Below are 14,484 nucleotides of genomic sequence, written 5' to 3' on the forward strand. Positions count from 1 at the left end.
CCCCTAGGTCGACTCCGCCTCAAATGAGTTCCTGGTGCGGTGTGTAAACATCGCCACTGGGGAGACAAAGGCGGCCGGGCGTGGTGTTGGCCACCCACCCCCTTCGTGTGCCATGCCGGCCTTCATAGGTGCTCGCTAACAGCACTTGCCCCAACGGTCTGTTAAGGCTACACGGGGGATCTTTGTCTTTTTGCGACCCGGTGAGTGTGTGCAGCAAGTGTCTCTGCTGGGCGTATCAGAAAGCAACGAAAATAAGGACAACTTGGCAGTCACACAGACACAGTGACACACATGCGCAGAGACAGACACACATGCAGAGACACAGACACACACGCAGAGACACATAAACACACACGCAGAGACATAGACACACACACAGACACATGCAGAGACAGACACCGATACAGACACATGAACACAGATACACACAGACACACGCAGAGATACACACACACTGATACAGACACACACAGACACACACATAGACACACGCAGAGACAGGCGTGTGTTTGTTGGGATGATTAAAACAAAGCGTTGTTGTTGTTGGGGAGTTTTTGGTGTTTTCACTTTGGGAGTTCATAGATGAGAGATGTAAACATCTCTAATAAATACATCAGTCAGTGGGTTCATAATGGCCGTATCAGAGACACTGACACCCTGGGTTCAAGCCCTGGGTCTGGGTATCTTTCTCTCTCAGTGGGTTCATAATGGCCGTGTCAGAGACACTGACACCCTGGGTTCAAGCCCTGGGTCTGGGTGTCTCTCAGTGGGTCCATAATGGCCGTGTCAGAGACACTGACACCCTGGGTTCAAGCCCTGGGTCTGGGTGTCTCTCTCTCTCAGTGGGTTCATAATGGCCGTGTCAGAGACACTGACACCCTGGGTTCAAGCCCTGGGTCTGGGTGTCTCTCTCTCTCAGTGGGTTCATAATGGCCGTGTCAGAGACACTGACACCCTGGGTTCAAGCCCTGGGTCTGGGTGTCTCAGTGGGTTCATAATGGCCGTGTCAGAGACACTGAGACCCTGGGTTCAAGCCCTGGGTCTGGGTGTCTCTCTCTCAGTGGGTTCATAATGGCCGTGTCAGAGACACTGACACCCTGCGTTCAAGCCCTGGGTCTGGGTGTCGTGGGTTCCATGCCGACCCTGATGCCCGCTGCTGCTGTATAGACTTTGTCTCTGTCCCTTTTGTCGTGTGGATTTTTTTCCGGGCCCTCTGGTTTTCCCCTCCACATTTGAGAAACGTGAGTTTCGATTTAAAGCTTTCGTGACTGCAATGATTCATCTTCTTTGGTTCTTTCGGTAAAGTCACGTAGAATGATAATAAAATAATAAATTGATAAAATAAAATAACACAATAATATTCTCACGACGTTTCGGCCACAACACAAGCGGCCTTCATCAGGTGAAGGGGGCGAGACTGTCTGGTACGACAGACTGTCTGGTAGGACAGCGCTGTCCTACCAGACAGTCTCGCCCCCTTCACCTGATGAAGGCCGCTTGTGTTGTGGCCGAAACGTCGTGAGAATATTATTGTGTTATTTTATTTTATCAATTTATTATTTTATTATCATTCTACGTGACTTTACCGAAAGAACCAAAGAAGAAGAAAAACGTGAGTTGTCGAGTATTTGTCAACTGCTCTAAAGGTCCATGTGATGATGACGATGATGATAATAAACCGAATTGCTAGAGCTATCATTTGTAATGGTCAGGTCAGAGCCTTCTGAAAGAGCTACGCCGCATCTCAACGAGGGCCTTACCCGGTAAAAATAAAACGTTTTGTTTTTAGTTCAAGTCCCGTGCACAACATCACGCGTCCACCTGTTAAGAGGAGGAGGAGGAGTTCCAGCCCAGGTAAGTGAACTCGCCACCTTTATTATCGTCACCACCACCACCACCGCGATGTCTCCAGCAAACAACGAAACAGCTGCCAGGCCCCCTTCAGTCTGGGGGCAGGCAGGGAGAGAGGGGACGAGGCCACGACAGACCACGTGACCCACAACCAACGCCGGGGCACGTGGCGACATCAAACAGAACCGTGACGCGCAAAGCGCCCCCACCCCACCCCCCCCTGGGTGGGGGCGAGTCGAACGGACGACGATTCTCTGTCGACTCTCTCGGATCATTCTGGAAGATGCATTGTGGACGCGCCCCAACAACGCACGCACAGCCTCACCACCCACCGGGCCATCGATAAAGTTGTGCGAGTCTGGTGAGTCTTTGGGTCTCTGTGTGGTGAGTCTGTGGGTCTCTGTGTGGTGAGTCTGTGGGTCTCTGTGTGATGAGTCTGTGGGTCTCTGTGTGGTGAGTCTTTGGGTCTCTGTGTGGTGAGTCTGTGGGTCTCTGTGTGATGAGTCTGTGGGTCTCTGTGTGGTGAGTCTGTGGGTCTCTGTGTGATGAGTCTTTGGGTCTCTGTGTGGTGAGTCTATGGGTCTCTCTGTGGTGAGTCTTTGGGTCTCTGTGTGGTGAGTCTGTGGGTCTCTGTGTGATGAGTCTATGGGTCTCTGTGTGATGAGTCTGTGGGTCTCTGTGTGATGAGTCTATGGGTCTCTGTGTGATGAGTCTATGGGTCTCTGTGTGGTGAGTCTGGGTCTCTGTGTGGTGAGTCTATGGGTCTCTGTGTGATGAGTCTGGGTCTCTGTGTGATGAGTCTGTGGGTCTCTGTGTGATGAGTCTATGGGTCTCTGTGTGATGAGTCTATGGGTCTCTGTGTGGTGAGTCTGTGGGTCTCTGTGTGATGAGTCTATGGGTCTCTGTGTGATGAGTCTATGGGTCTCTGTGTGATGAGTCTATGGGTCTCTGTGTGATGAGTCTGTGGGTCTCTGTGTGATGAGTCTATGGGTCTCTGTGTGGTGAGTCTATGGGTCTCTGTGTGGTGAGTCTATGGGTCAAACTCAGAAATATCCAGCGGCGGCAGGCATCGTCAGGGGTCGGGATGGAACCCACGACCTCCCGCGTGCCAGGCGAGGTGGTCGAAATCTCCTAACCACCGCGCGGTGTGATTGGTGTGGCGACGACTTGGGGAGCGGCTTTCATCCGGCGGTGTCAACCGGGGGCGGGGACGAGGTCCTAAAGTTCCGATTTCTGCTCCACCGCGGTTGTGGCGGCGGCGGTGGCGGCGGCGGTGGCGGCGGTGGTGTCGGCGGTGGTGGCAGCAGCGGCGGTGGCTACCTGCACTCGGCAGAGACAATATCAGGCTTGGGGACCAGGCCTGGGGCGTTCCCCCCTCGCTCGTTCGCCGGGGAACGAGAAGATCACGCAGGGTGGGGAGAAAAACTCACAAGGCACGGAACTCGAAACAACAGCCAGCAGCAGCATCATCAGGCCCGATGATGATGCCGGTGGTGGTCATTGTAATTAGCGGTGAGGTGTCACCAGGTACTTGAATTGTGAAGGTTGTCGTGGGTTTACTCTACAACACACTACCGGTTCGTACTGAACAAGCATACTACACTGTACACTACACACCACACTGTACAGTACACTGCACTGTCCACTACACTATACACTACACTGTACAGTACACTATAAACTAGTAACTAATTGGCACGTTTTCTTTACGTGACACTAAACCTGACTAATTGGCTGCGTCAGGTGGTGGCGGGTTTTACGACACAGCGTTTATATATTGACGCCACTTAACACAAACAAATTCGACTTTGGACACAACGGGAATATTGTGTTCATATTGTAGCAGCAGGAGGAGGAGGAATCCACAAATGTACGGTTGGGGGTACGGGGGTCAGAACGTTACAACAGCAAACACGACATGCAAACACGACACGCAGACATGACACGCTAACACGTCACGCAAACATGACAAGCAGACACGACACGCAGACACGACACGCAGACACGTCACGCAAACACGACACGCAGACATGACACGCAAACACGACACGCGCCGTCGGCACATGCCAGGTATAGCAAAGGTTAACAAATCAATAAAAATAAATATATAGACACAAATATTTTGTGTATCTTACCAGGTAAGCCCCCCGCTGTGCTACTACGTCACTTGTTTAGTAGAAGCTACACCGGCTACCACAAGTGACAGCTCAACTCAGTGGCTTATCATCATCATCATTATCATCATCATCGTCATCATCGTCATTATCATCGTCGTCATGGTCATCATCGTTATCATCGTCGTCATCGTTATCGCCATCGTTGTCATCATCATCATCGTCATCATCGTTGTCATCGTCATCATCGTCATCATCATCGTCATCATTATCATCGTCGTCATCATCGTCATCATCGTCATCATCATCATTGTCGGGTGGCAAATATAGAGCAGCATCCAAATGGCTCTGAACGCGTAGAGACGCAGGAAGTGTCAGGGTCGGGATAGGACCCACGACCTCCTGCGTACGAGGCGAGGTAATAATAATAGGGTTTTTCCCCTTTTTGGTACTGGCAAACGAGGTCTAATGATGTAGATGATCCAGGCGAGATAGTTAACATCTCATAGCCACCGTGATGATGACGATGATGATGAGGGAGACACCGCAAACTCCAAATACACGGGTGTCAGGGGCGGGGAAGTAGCCCACGCCCTCTCGTGGACCAAGCGAGGCAGTCCGCATCTACGTAGCCATCGCAACGCCACCGCCGCCCACCGGGATGCTCGCCGGCGTTCCGTCTGCCCCGCACGTTGCACACCAGGAAGGGGAGCAGCACCAGCACCATCAGCACCGTCATGGCCACCGTCAAGCTGATGGGGTAGATAGTGCTGCTGCTGGCGGGGAGCGTCGCCTCGTCTCCCGTAGACACCGCGGACGAGGGTGGGGAGGTGGATGGGGTGGTGGTGGCGGTGGTGGTGGCGGCGGCGGTGGCATTGGTGGTGGTGGCGGTGGTGGTGGTGGTGGCGGTGGTGGTGGCGGTGGTGGCGGTGGTGGTGGTGGTGGCGGCGGTGGTGGTGGCGGCGGTGGTGGTGGTGGTGGTGGCGGTGGTGGCTACGGGATTGGGGACACACGAGGAGATTCGGTGAGTCGCAGGGAGATAACGGGGAGATACGGGTAGACATTGGGAGGCAGAGACACGGGGAAACAGAGAGACACAGTGAGACAGATACAGACAGAGAGACAGATACAGACAGAGAAACAGACAGAGAGAGACTGACAGAGAGACAGAGAGACACAGACAGAGTGGGATGCTGAGCAGTGTTGTTGGATGAGGTTAGTGAGGAGGAGGTTTTGGTCTTAATCACTTCTCTGTGTATGTGTGTGTGTCTGTCTGTGTGTGTGTCTGTATGCTGGGCTGGCTGAGTCATGTAGCCCGCATGCCCAGCCACCGCATGCCGAAACAGCTTTTGTTCGGCCGGATCGAGGGGGCTAAACGGGCGTGGCATGGACTGGAGAAGAGATGGAGTGACATGGTACAGAAGGACGTGGAGCTGAGTGGACTTGCCGATGACTGGTACCAGCAGTGTCAAGATCGGCCTCTGTGGAGGAGGCTCGTGAAGGATGCTACTGGGCAGTTGGAGGCAGTCGCCCTCCAACAACAACGGAGGGTGGAGGAGCGATGCTCAGAACAATGAGCGGAGCGCCGGGTGGCTAAAGCACAGCAGGTTGGCATAGTAGGGGGCACAGGTGGTGCATCAGCCAGTCATCTCAGTCAGTCAACCCATGGCACCTGGGTCTGCCCCGTGACCTCCTGCCAGCGGGCGTTCGACACTCCACGTGGCCTCAAGGTGCACATGGGCTGGCACAAGCGTCGTGGTGACGTCACCGCCACTTAGTGGCGAATGGCGGTTGTTGTTGTTGTCTGTGTGTGGCTGTTTGTCCGTGTCTGTGTGTCTTTCTGTGTCTATTCAACACCGCCTTGCCAGGCATGCTGAGGAGAGGCTTGCGGAGCCCCAATGCGGTTTCAGGAAAGGGCGGTCCTGCACAGATGCCATATTTTCTGTCCGTCTGCTACAGCAGAGGTGTAGGGAATTCCAGCAAGACCTACATCTCTGCTTTATTGACCTCGTCAAGGCCTTTGATACCATCAGTTGGCATGGGCTTTGAGTCATTGTTCGTGCGTTTGCAGTCCCTGACCCTCTGCTCACGATCATTAAGGACCTTCATGATGGTGAGCAGGCCCGGGTAAAACTACGTTGGCCAGGAGTCGGAGCCATTCCCTGTACACCTTGGGGTGCGACAGGGACGTCCTCTGGCTCCCACTTTATTTAACATCTATTTTGACCACGCAGTTCGTGAAGCCTTCGATGGCTGTATCAGACCAGAGGAATTTCCATCTGGTACAGATGTAGCGCCGTAGATGTGACGGTGGTGCCTCGTGCTGTCAGGGGAGGGGCTGCAGCGGCAGCCCTAGAGGGGAGGGGCTGCTGGGGGCTCAGGACCCCTGACAGCCCCACCCCTCGATGGGCAGGAGGCACCAGAGGGGACCTCCCCGGCCGATCTGGAGCCAGCTGCGGCCCAAGAACGAAGACCGGCGGCGGCGGCCGGGTAGGACCCTGGACCCCCTCGCCCCGCCGTCCTTGTGCAGGGTGGTAGTTGGTGACGTCACGTCACGCTAGCACTCCGGTACGATGACGTCACGTGCGGTGACGTCACGGACAGGGGGCCGGGACGGTGACGTCATGTCCCCCCTGGGGTATTTAGGTTGGGACCCCGTGACGCGTTCGAGGCCGTTGGCGGGGAGCCAGGAACGTGTGAAGTTGGGAGTTGGGACCCAGGGTAGGGGGAGATTGGCACCGGGCTAGGGGAGCCTGTGGGTGTGCTAGGGACCTCCCCAGTACCCTTCCCCTGGGGTGTGGAGTGTAGGCAGTGAGCGTGCAGTACACGGAGTCGTGGTGTGTGAAGAGAAGTCTTTAATAAAACAACTGGCGCAAGCCCCTACACGAAGATCTGCCTCCGAGTCGTCATTTACGCCTCAACACTTGTGTAGTGTTGTAAGGACGAGCAGACTTCTTTAGGAGGCACACTCTGTTTATTGTATTATTTCCTTATACAACGCTTAACACACACAGAGGGATATTCGGTCCCCTCACCCGATACCCTAGAGAGGTACAGCCTCCGGACCTGGCGGGACTCACACGTCTACCGCTAACCTCCTTGATACCTAAGGAGGTACAACCTCCGGACTTGGCGGGACTCACACGTCTACCACTATCCTAGTCCTCCGGCTAGGACTAGGGGAGGCTATCTGACGCACCGCTGGCCCGGTGGGTCCTGACCACTGGGTATGCCGAACCTTAGCCCTTAGAAGGGCTGAAAGGCTGGTCCAGGGTCCTAGCTAGGCTTCAGCCCAGTCTTCTATCTTCGTGCAGGGAGAGAACTCCCTGAGGTCCGTTGGGTCACCTGTCTTATACTCCTTCGTGGCCAGGTAGAACCAATCATACATTCCCACGTGGAACTGTCTGATTGGTTCGTACCAAACCCTGGCCACGATCCGTTTCACCTCGACTGACCCCAACCGTTGTACCCAGGGGTAATGCTGCACTGCCCTGGTGGCAATGCAGGTTACGCAACAGCGCGTAGTTAACACCTCTACATCACCCCCTCCTTCGGAAGCTCCATCCGTCCCGGCTGCAACAATGGGAAACTCCGAAATTACCAACGGTAGAAGAATTGTGAGTGTGCCTCACGAACAACAAGAACAAGAACAATAAAACCCCTATAAATACCCCCCTTAACAACATAACATATGTACAAGGCACTAGACATGCCAAAAAAACATTATAACCGGCGAGATTTCGCGCGAGTGTGTTTCGCGGGACCATCGTAGGGGATGGCAGGCTTCGTCGGCGGCACAAGGGAAGGAGGAGGATGAGCCAGAGCATCCGGTGGGCCTTTAGGCATCTCCACGGGGACACCTGCTGCTCCACGGTCCATTGAGGCCGAACGTGGCCTGTATGGAGCCGTCACTCCCGCGTCATCTGCAGGAGGAATGACACACCTGCGCTGTGGGTTAGGCACCAACGGGGCAACATCCGGCTCGTCGGACGCGTCGCACACTCGGCCCCCGTGTCGTGTGTGTTGTGGAGGGATGCGTGGCGTGACGAAGGGTTTCAACCGAGAGGGATGAACGCACCAGCGACGCCGTCCCCAGCGAATTTTAACACATTGGGGATGCAGGACTTCCACTACCTCAACCGGGCCTCGCCATGGTCTGAGGAGTTTGGCCGACGTGGACACCGGCACCTGGGGGCAGTGGAGCCATGCCCTGTCTCCCGGTGCCCACTGATGCGTGTACGTCCGAGGGTCACGCAGTCGCAAATTTGCCCGTTGGCGGGAAGCCGAATTTTCAATGTCGGCCTCCTGTGCCTCGGCCAACTTACGGAGGTTGAATCGCAAGTGGTCAACGAGCTTTGACTTTTGCGGTGGCTGTTCGATTTCCAGCCGAACGTCGGCGGGAGGAAAGGCATCCCTGCCATACATTAGAAAGAACGGGGAAAATCCCGTCGCCGCGTGAGGTGCCATACGGTATGCGGCGAGGACCCCCGGAACCTGCAAGTCCCAATTGAGGTGGGATTCATCGACCTGATGGCATAACATAGCGGTGAGAGTTCTATGAAGGCACTCCACCATGCCGTCAGTCTGGGGATGGTAGGGCGAAGTGCGCACCTTCTTAGTGCCCAACAGGCGGCACACATCATTCACCAAGGCTCCCTGATCGGTCAGCAACCGTTCTGGTGCGCCCTTGTCCAGGACGTAGCCCTGAACAAAGGCGTCCACAACGGCCGCCGCCGACTGGTTGGGGAGGGCCCAGGCCATAGGCCACCGTGTAAAATACTCTACCCCAACCAGAAGGTACTTATTACCCCGTGGCATAGTAGGAAAAGGGCCCAAAATATCGAGAGCCACCAACTCATTTATACGAGAGACAGAAATGGGTTGCAGGGGTGGACATGCCAGTTTAGCCGGCGGTTTACGTTGCGCACAATGGGTGCATCCCAGCAAAATGTCAGTGACGTCGCGCAGCATGCCCGGCCAGAAAAATTGCAACCGCAACAACCCAATGGTCTTATGAACACCCAGGTGCAATAAACGCTCATGCGCCGCCCATACGGCCTTGCATCGCAAGGCGGATGGCACGACGATTTTATGTTGACACGAGTCAGCATCCCAATGCATCAACAAGCCGTGCTTCATGACAAATGAATTAAATTTGCCCTGTCTTGGAACCGCATTATTCGCGTGGCGACGCAACCTCAATAACGACATGTCCTCGCCCTGGTGCCGACCCCATTCGGCCAAAGTTAGCCCCAGCAAATCGTCACTGGCCATTGGATCTGCATGATCCAACATCGGCGCTGAGGCGGCGGGAAGTGCGGCTGACACCGTTGTGAGAGGCGCGACCTGTGCAGGCAGTGGCGGCTTACAACGGCCCGAGCCCAAAAAACACGCACATTTTTGAGCCGGCGGAAGGCGAGACAACGCATCGGCATTCGTGTGTTGTGCAGCCCTACGGTAAGTGACATTGAAATCGTAGTCCTGAAGGACTTCGAGCCACCGAGAAAGCTGCCCGGACGGTTGGTCAACCCGCAGAGCGTACTGTAAAGCCGAATGATCAGATCGCACGGTAAAATGCTGACCATACAGGTACGGCCTGTATTGCTGAATAAAAAAAACAATGGCCAGCAGCTCACGTCTGGTCACACAGTATCTTTGTTCAGCAAGAGACAAGACTCTGCTACCATAGGCAACAACCCTTTCAATGCCATCAACTTTTTGGGACAGAACACCCCCAATCCCCGTATTGCTAGCGTCGGTGTCCAACACGAATGGCACGGAAAAATCGGGGTACGCAAGGGACGGTGCCGTCACGAGCGCGTTCCGCAAGGAGTCGAACGCAGCCTGTTCTGCGTCCCCCCAATGAAACGCCACCCCTTTTGACGTAAGGGCGTGGAGCGGCTTGGCAATTGTCGCGAAGCCAACAACAAACCGGCGGTAGTACGACGCAAAACCAATAAAACTACGAACATCACCCGCAGATGTAGGGGTCGGCCAATGTTGAACACATTTGGTTTTTTCAGGGTCGGTAGAGATGCCCGAGCGGCTAACTATGTGGCCCAGATAGCGCACAGACTCATGCAGAAGGTGACACTTCTGCGGCTTGAATTTCAAGTTAGCAGCCCGCATTTTCAAGAAGACAGCACGAAACTGTTCGATGTGTTCGCCGAACGTGCGGCTAAAGACGATGACCTCGTCAAGATAAATGAGACATGAGTCCCACTGGAGCCCAGTGAGGACCAGCTCCATGAGCCTCTGGAACATCGCTGGGGCCGAGTGGAGACCCATGGGCAATCTATTAAACTCGAAAAGGCCCTGTGGTGTCCGAAAAGCAGTCTCAGGTTTTGACGATTCGTCGAGGGGGAGTTGCCAAAACCCCGACAGAAGGTCCAAGGTGGAGAAATAGTGCGCCCCTGCCAGGGCATCCAATGACTCGTCCATACGAGGGAGAGGGTAGGCGTCCGCTACCGAGATTTTATTTAGGCGCCGAAAATCAACGCAAAAACGGAGACTGCCATCGTGCTTTTTGACCAGCACTATTGGAGCACCCCAGGGACTAGTGGAGGGAGAAATTATATCGGCCTTCAGCATGTCATCCACAGCCGATTTAACATGCTGTTTCTCCGCCGGGCTAAGCCGAAATGGGTTTTGTCGATTCGGGGCAGCGTCAACCGTATCAATGTGGTGACGCAGCAGCTTGGTGCAGCCAATATCAAATTTAGATTTACTGAAGACATCGGAAAATTCTCGCAGAAGAGCGCGCAATTTAATTCGCTGCGAATGAGACAGATCACCCGTGTCTGTGCAGAGCGCGTCCAACCATCTCTCATCCGATTCGGAAGGAGGTGGGACCTGCGGCGTGTCATGCACGTGTCCCGCGACTCCGGTCCCCAACGACACCGGGGTCGCGTGAGCGAGCACAGTTCCTTGCGGAATGACGGTTGTGGACAATCCGACATTCAAAACCTGCAAGAACGGCTCCCTGTCGGCTGCTACGAGGGTCTGTGCAGCCACCAAATCTAACCCCTTAGCAGCTGCGTTTGAAGGCCCCAGCAAAATGCCATGTGCCGAAGCCTCCGGGGCTAGCGGTTTTTTAAGTTGCAAGGGCACGAGCATTTGTGTCCCTGGCGGAATGCGGACTGTGCTCGCGACAAACGCCTGCACCGAGGCACTAGCCATGCGCGGATGTGAGGGTGTGGGCAAGAACGCCATCCGTCGACCCGACGGGAGTTCGATGCAGCCTTGATCTACAAGGATCTTAATAGGCATTTTCGCGAGAAAATCAGTGCCTAACAAACACGGCACGGCGAGGGAAGAAGAGACCAAAATAGGCCCTGCCAATTTAATGTCTCCAATCGAAATTTGCGCCCGAATTTGCCCAATAAAGCCCAGTGAACTGCCATTAGCGGCGAAACACGGGATAGAAACCCGTTCCAAGTGGCGGCATCGTACGGGCAGTATATTGTAAATCAAATCCGAAATGATCGTCGCCGACGCACCAGTATCGACCAACACGCGAAATTCCACACCCTCGATTGATCCGACAACCACGGACGAACCTGCCGTTGCCGCGACTACCCTATGGGCCAACTCAGACCACTGCCAAGGTCCGAGTGGCCGCGAACAAACGCCAGAATACCCCCATCACACGCCGAATCGCGAGCCCTTCTTATGGTGCGTTGCAGTGTGTATGGTGTGAATGAGGGCCGAGCGTGAGAGGCTCCGACGTCGAAGCCGTATTGGACCTACCACGGTCTCACCCGGACTCCGTCGCGCGGCAAGGCGCGCGAGTTCTCCGGCAGCGAAATCAGGCAAGGCAGGCCCTGGCACGGGCCCGGGGAGCGCCGGGACGACGAGGGCTTTTGTCCGGCAGCGAAATCAGGCAAGGCAGGCCCTGCGCTTGCGCTTGGGCCCGGGGCCCGCCAGGACACGAGGGATGTGTGCCTGCGTGTTTTATTTTGCACTTAAAAAAATATATATCACGTAATAAATAAACGGTTAAATTATGAAGAGGATTAACATCACATGCAATGCAGCGAGCACATTCAAACGCCACACAGAGAGATTATTGCTGATTTTACACCCAAAAGCACGAGATTTCACTTCGTTAAAGTATTGAAAGGGGACGGACGGACGGACTGACACATTAATCTATTGCAGGCTGGTACACTCAGTTTACAACTTCGTTCCTACCAGTAAAACGTAATAATCAACCTGACCTTGCGTTAATTGTGTTTTGACCGTCTGTGTTGCGTTATATGATTTCCAAATCTTGCTAAAACCTGTTTGGTTTAGTGTGCTCCCACGTGTCTCTCTCTCTGTATCCCCTGTTGTATCTGTGTCTGTATATATCTGCGGTTGTGTGTCTCCTCTCTCTCGTAAATTTAGCTCTTCTGTACCTGGTGATGATTGCTTGTGTTGCAATCGAAACGACGTACACTATTATGTTATTTTATTATTTCTACGCGACTTTACCGAAAAAAAACAAAGAATAAAATATTCCTCCTCTTTTTACTACAAGCTTTTATTTAGCTCACTGTCTGTTGTCCTTATCGTATCCTCAAATCTTGTAACTCAATTTTAACCCACTTCCCAATGTGGTATCGACTGCAAACTTGGTATACTTATGGCATACTAATGACAATTACTATATTCTATCATTAAAAAAGAAATATATTTTTAAACACTCTTTTTTTACATGTTATGTTTCGGCTTGGGTCTAATTGTCCACGCTCAACTGATGTTGGCTGTAATGGACCACGGTCCCTTGCGTCGTGGCCAAGCTTCGGGCCACTTCCTGGAGTCGTGGAGTTCTTTCATTACTTGTACGTTTCTTAAAAGCGTGTTAAAAAATATTTTAATATTATTCACCTGAAGACGGTTACTTGTGTTGCGATCGAAACGTCGTGATATATTTTTTTTCTACCTACGTGACTTTACCGAAAGAACCAAGAATATGAATCCCTGCAGTGCCGAAAGCTTTAAATAAAAAGTTTTTACAGTAGTTTTATAGTTATAACTCGACCATGCCCGGTCAAGTTAATATTGTTATGATCACGGTATGCAATAATTGTGCATTCCACCAGTCCCTGCTATAGAGTATTTGACTGCTGCTATACATTTCCACGCGATGATGATGATGATACTCTTTGGTTGAGCTATCATCTGTGATGATCAGGTCACCTTCTCAAAAAAAGGTACAAAGCAGCTCAGTTGGGGAGGGCCTTACTCCTGGTAAACTTAACATAGTTAAAAAAATAGTAATACCGTAGCAACAACATGTATTGTGTCCACGCTACGTATTGTAATATCAATGTAAAATAATAATACAGTACACGGCAGTGTGTGTCATACGTTCGAGAAGCGTCAACCTTAACAATTTAAATCAACGCGCGCGCTTACGATTGCATTGAGAGACGGGGTACAATTAAAACTTAAGCGGCAGAATGACGAACACGCGTGGATTTAATTAGCTCACCAACAAATCACATCGGCCACGTAACCGTATTGGACCTACCACGGTCTCACCCGGACTCCGTCGCGCGGCAAGGTGCGCGAGTTCTCCGGCAGCGAAATCAGGCAAGGCAGGCCCTGGCACGGGCCCGGGGAGCGCCGGGACGACGAGGGCTTTTGTCCGGCAGCGAAATCAGGCAAGGCAGGCCCTGCGCTTGCGCTTGGGCCCGGGGCCCGCCAGGACACGAGGGATGTGTGCCTGCGTGTTTTATTTTGCACTTAAAAAAATATATATCACGTAATAAATAAACGGTTAAATTATGAAAAAAATTATATCACGTAAATAAATAAATGGATAAATTATGAAGAGGATTAACATCACACGCAATGCAGCGATCACATTCAAACGCCACACACACAGAGAGATTATTGCTGATTTTACACCCAACAGCACGAGATTTCACTTCGTTAAAGTATTGAAAGGGGACGGACGGACGGACACATTAATCTATTGCAGGCTGGTACACTCAGTTTACAACTTCGTTCCTACCAGTATTATCTGAACCTGTCCTGGGTTTCCCCTATGTCGATTCAGCCTCAAATGAGTACCTGGTGCAATGTTTAAACATCATCACTGGGGAGACAAAGGCGGACGGGCGTGGTGTTGGCCACCCACCCCCTCGTGTGCCACAGTGCCGGCCTTCATAGGTGCTCGCTGACAGCGCTTGCCCCGACAGTCTGTGTAGGTTCCGTGGTGGGGGGGGTCTTTGTCTTTGTAACCGTATTATTAACATTTTCTCAAGTAAAGCTTTTGATCAGAAGCAACCTGGCCACAAATGACAGCTCAACGAAGTGGCCCATCATAACGTGAAACTTTATGGCAGCCAGATAGTCTGAAATCGTGACGTTGATTTAGAATCTGGAGGGTGGAAAAACAGAGAACCCAGATAAAAATCCACGCGATGAGTTGGGGAGAGACAGGCAAACTCCGAATGTGCAGCAGGCGTTAGGATCAAACTCACGACCTCCTCTATAACCAGGTGAAGTAATCCACATCTTTTAGACA

This window comes from Petromyzon marinus, unplaced genomic scaffold, assembly GCF_048934315.1.
Source record: "Petromyzon marinus isolate PM22_M1 ecotype Great Lakes invasive population unplaced genomic scaffold, UKy_Petmar_22M1.pri1.0 PM_G_Scaffold_59, whole genome shotgun sequence".
Classification (NCBI taxonomy): Eukaryota; Metazoa; Chordata; class Hyperoartia; order Petromyzontiformes; family Petromyzontidae; genus Petromyzon; species Petromyzon marinus.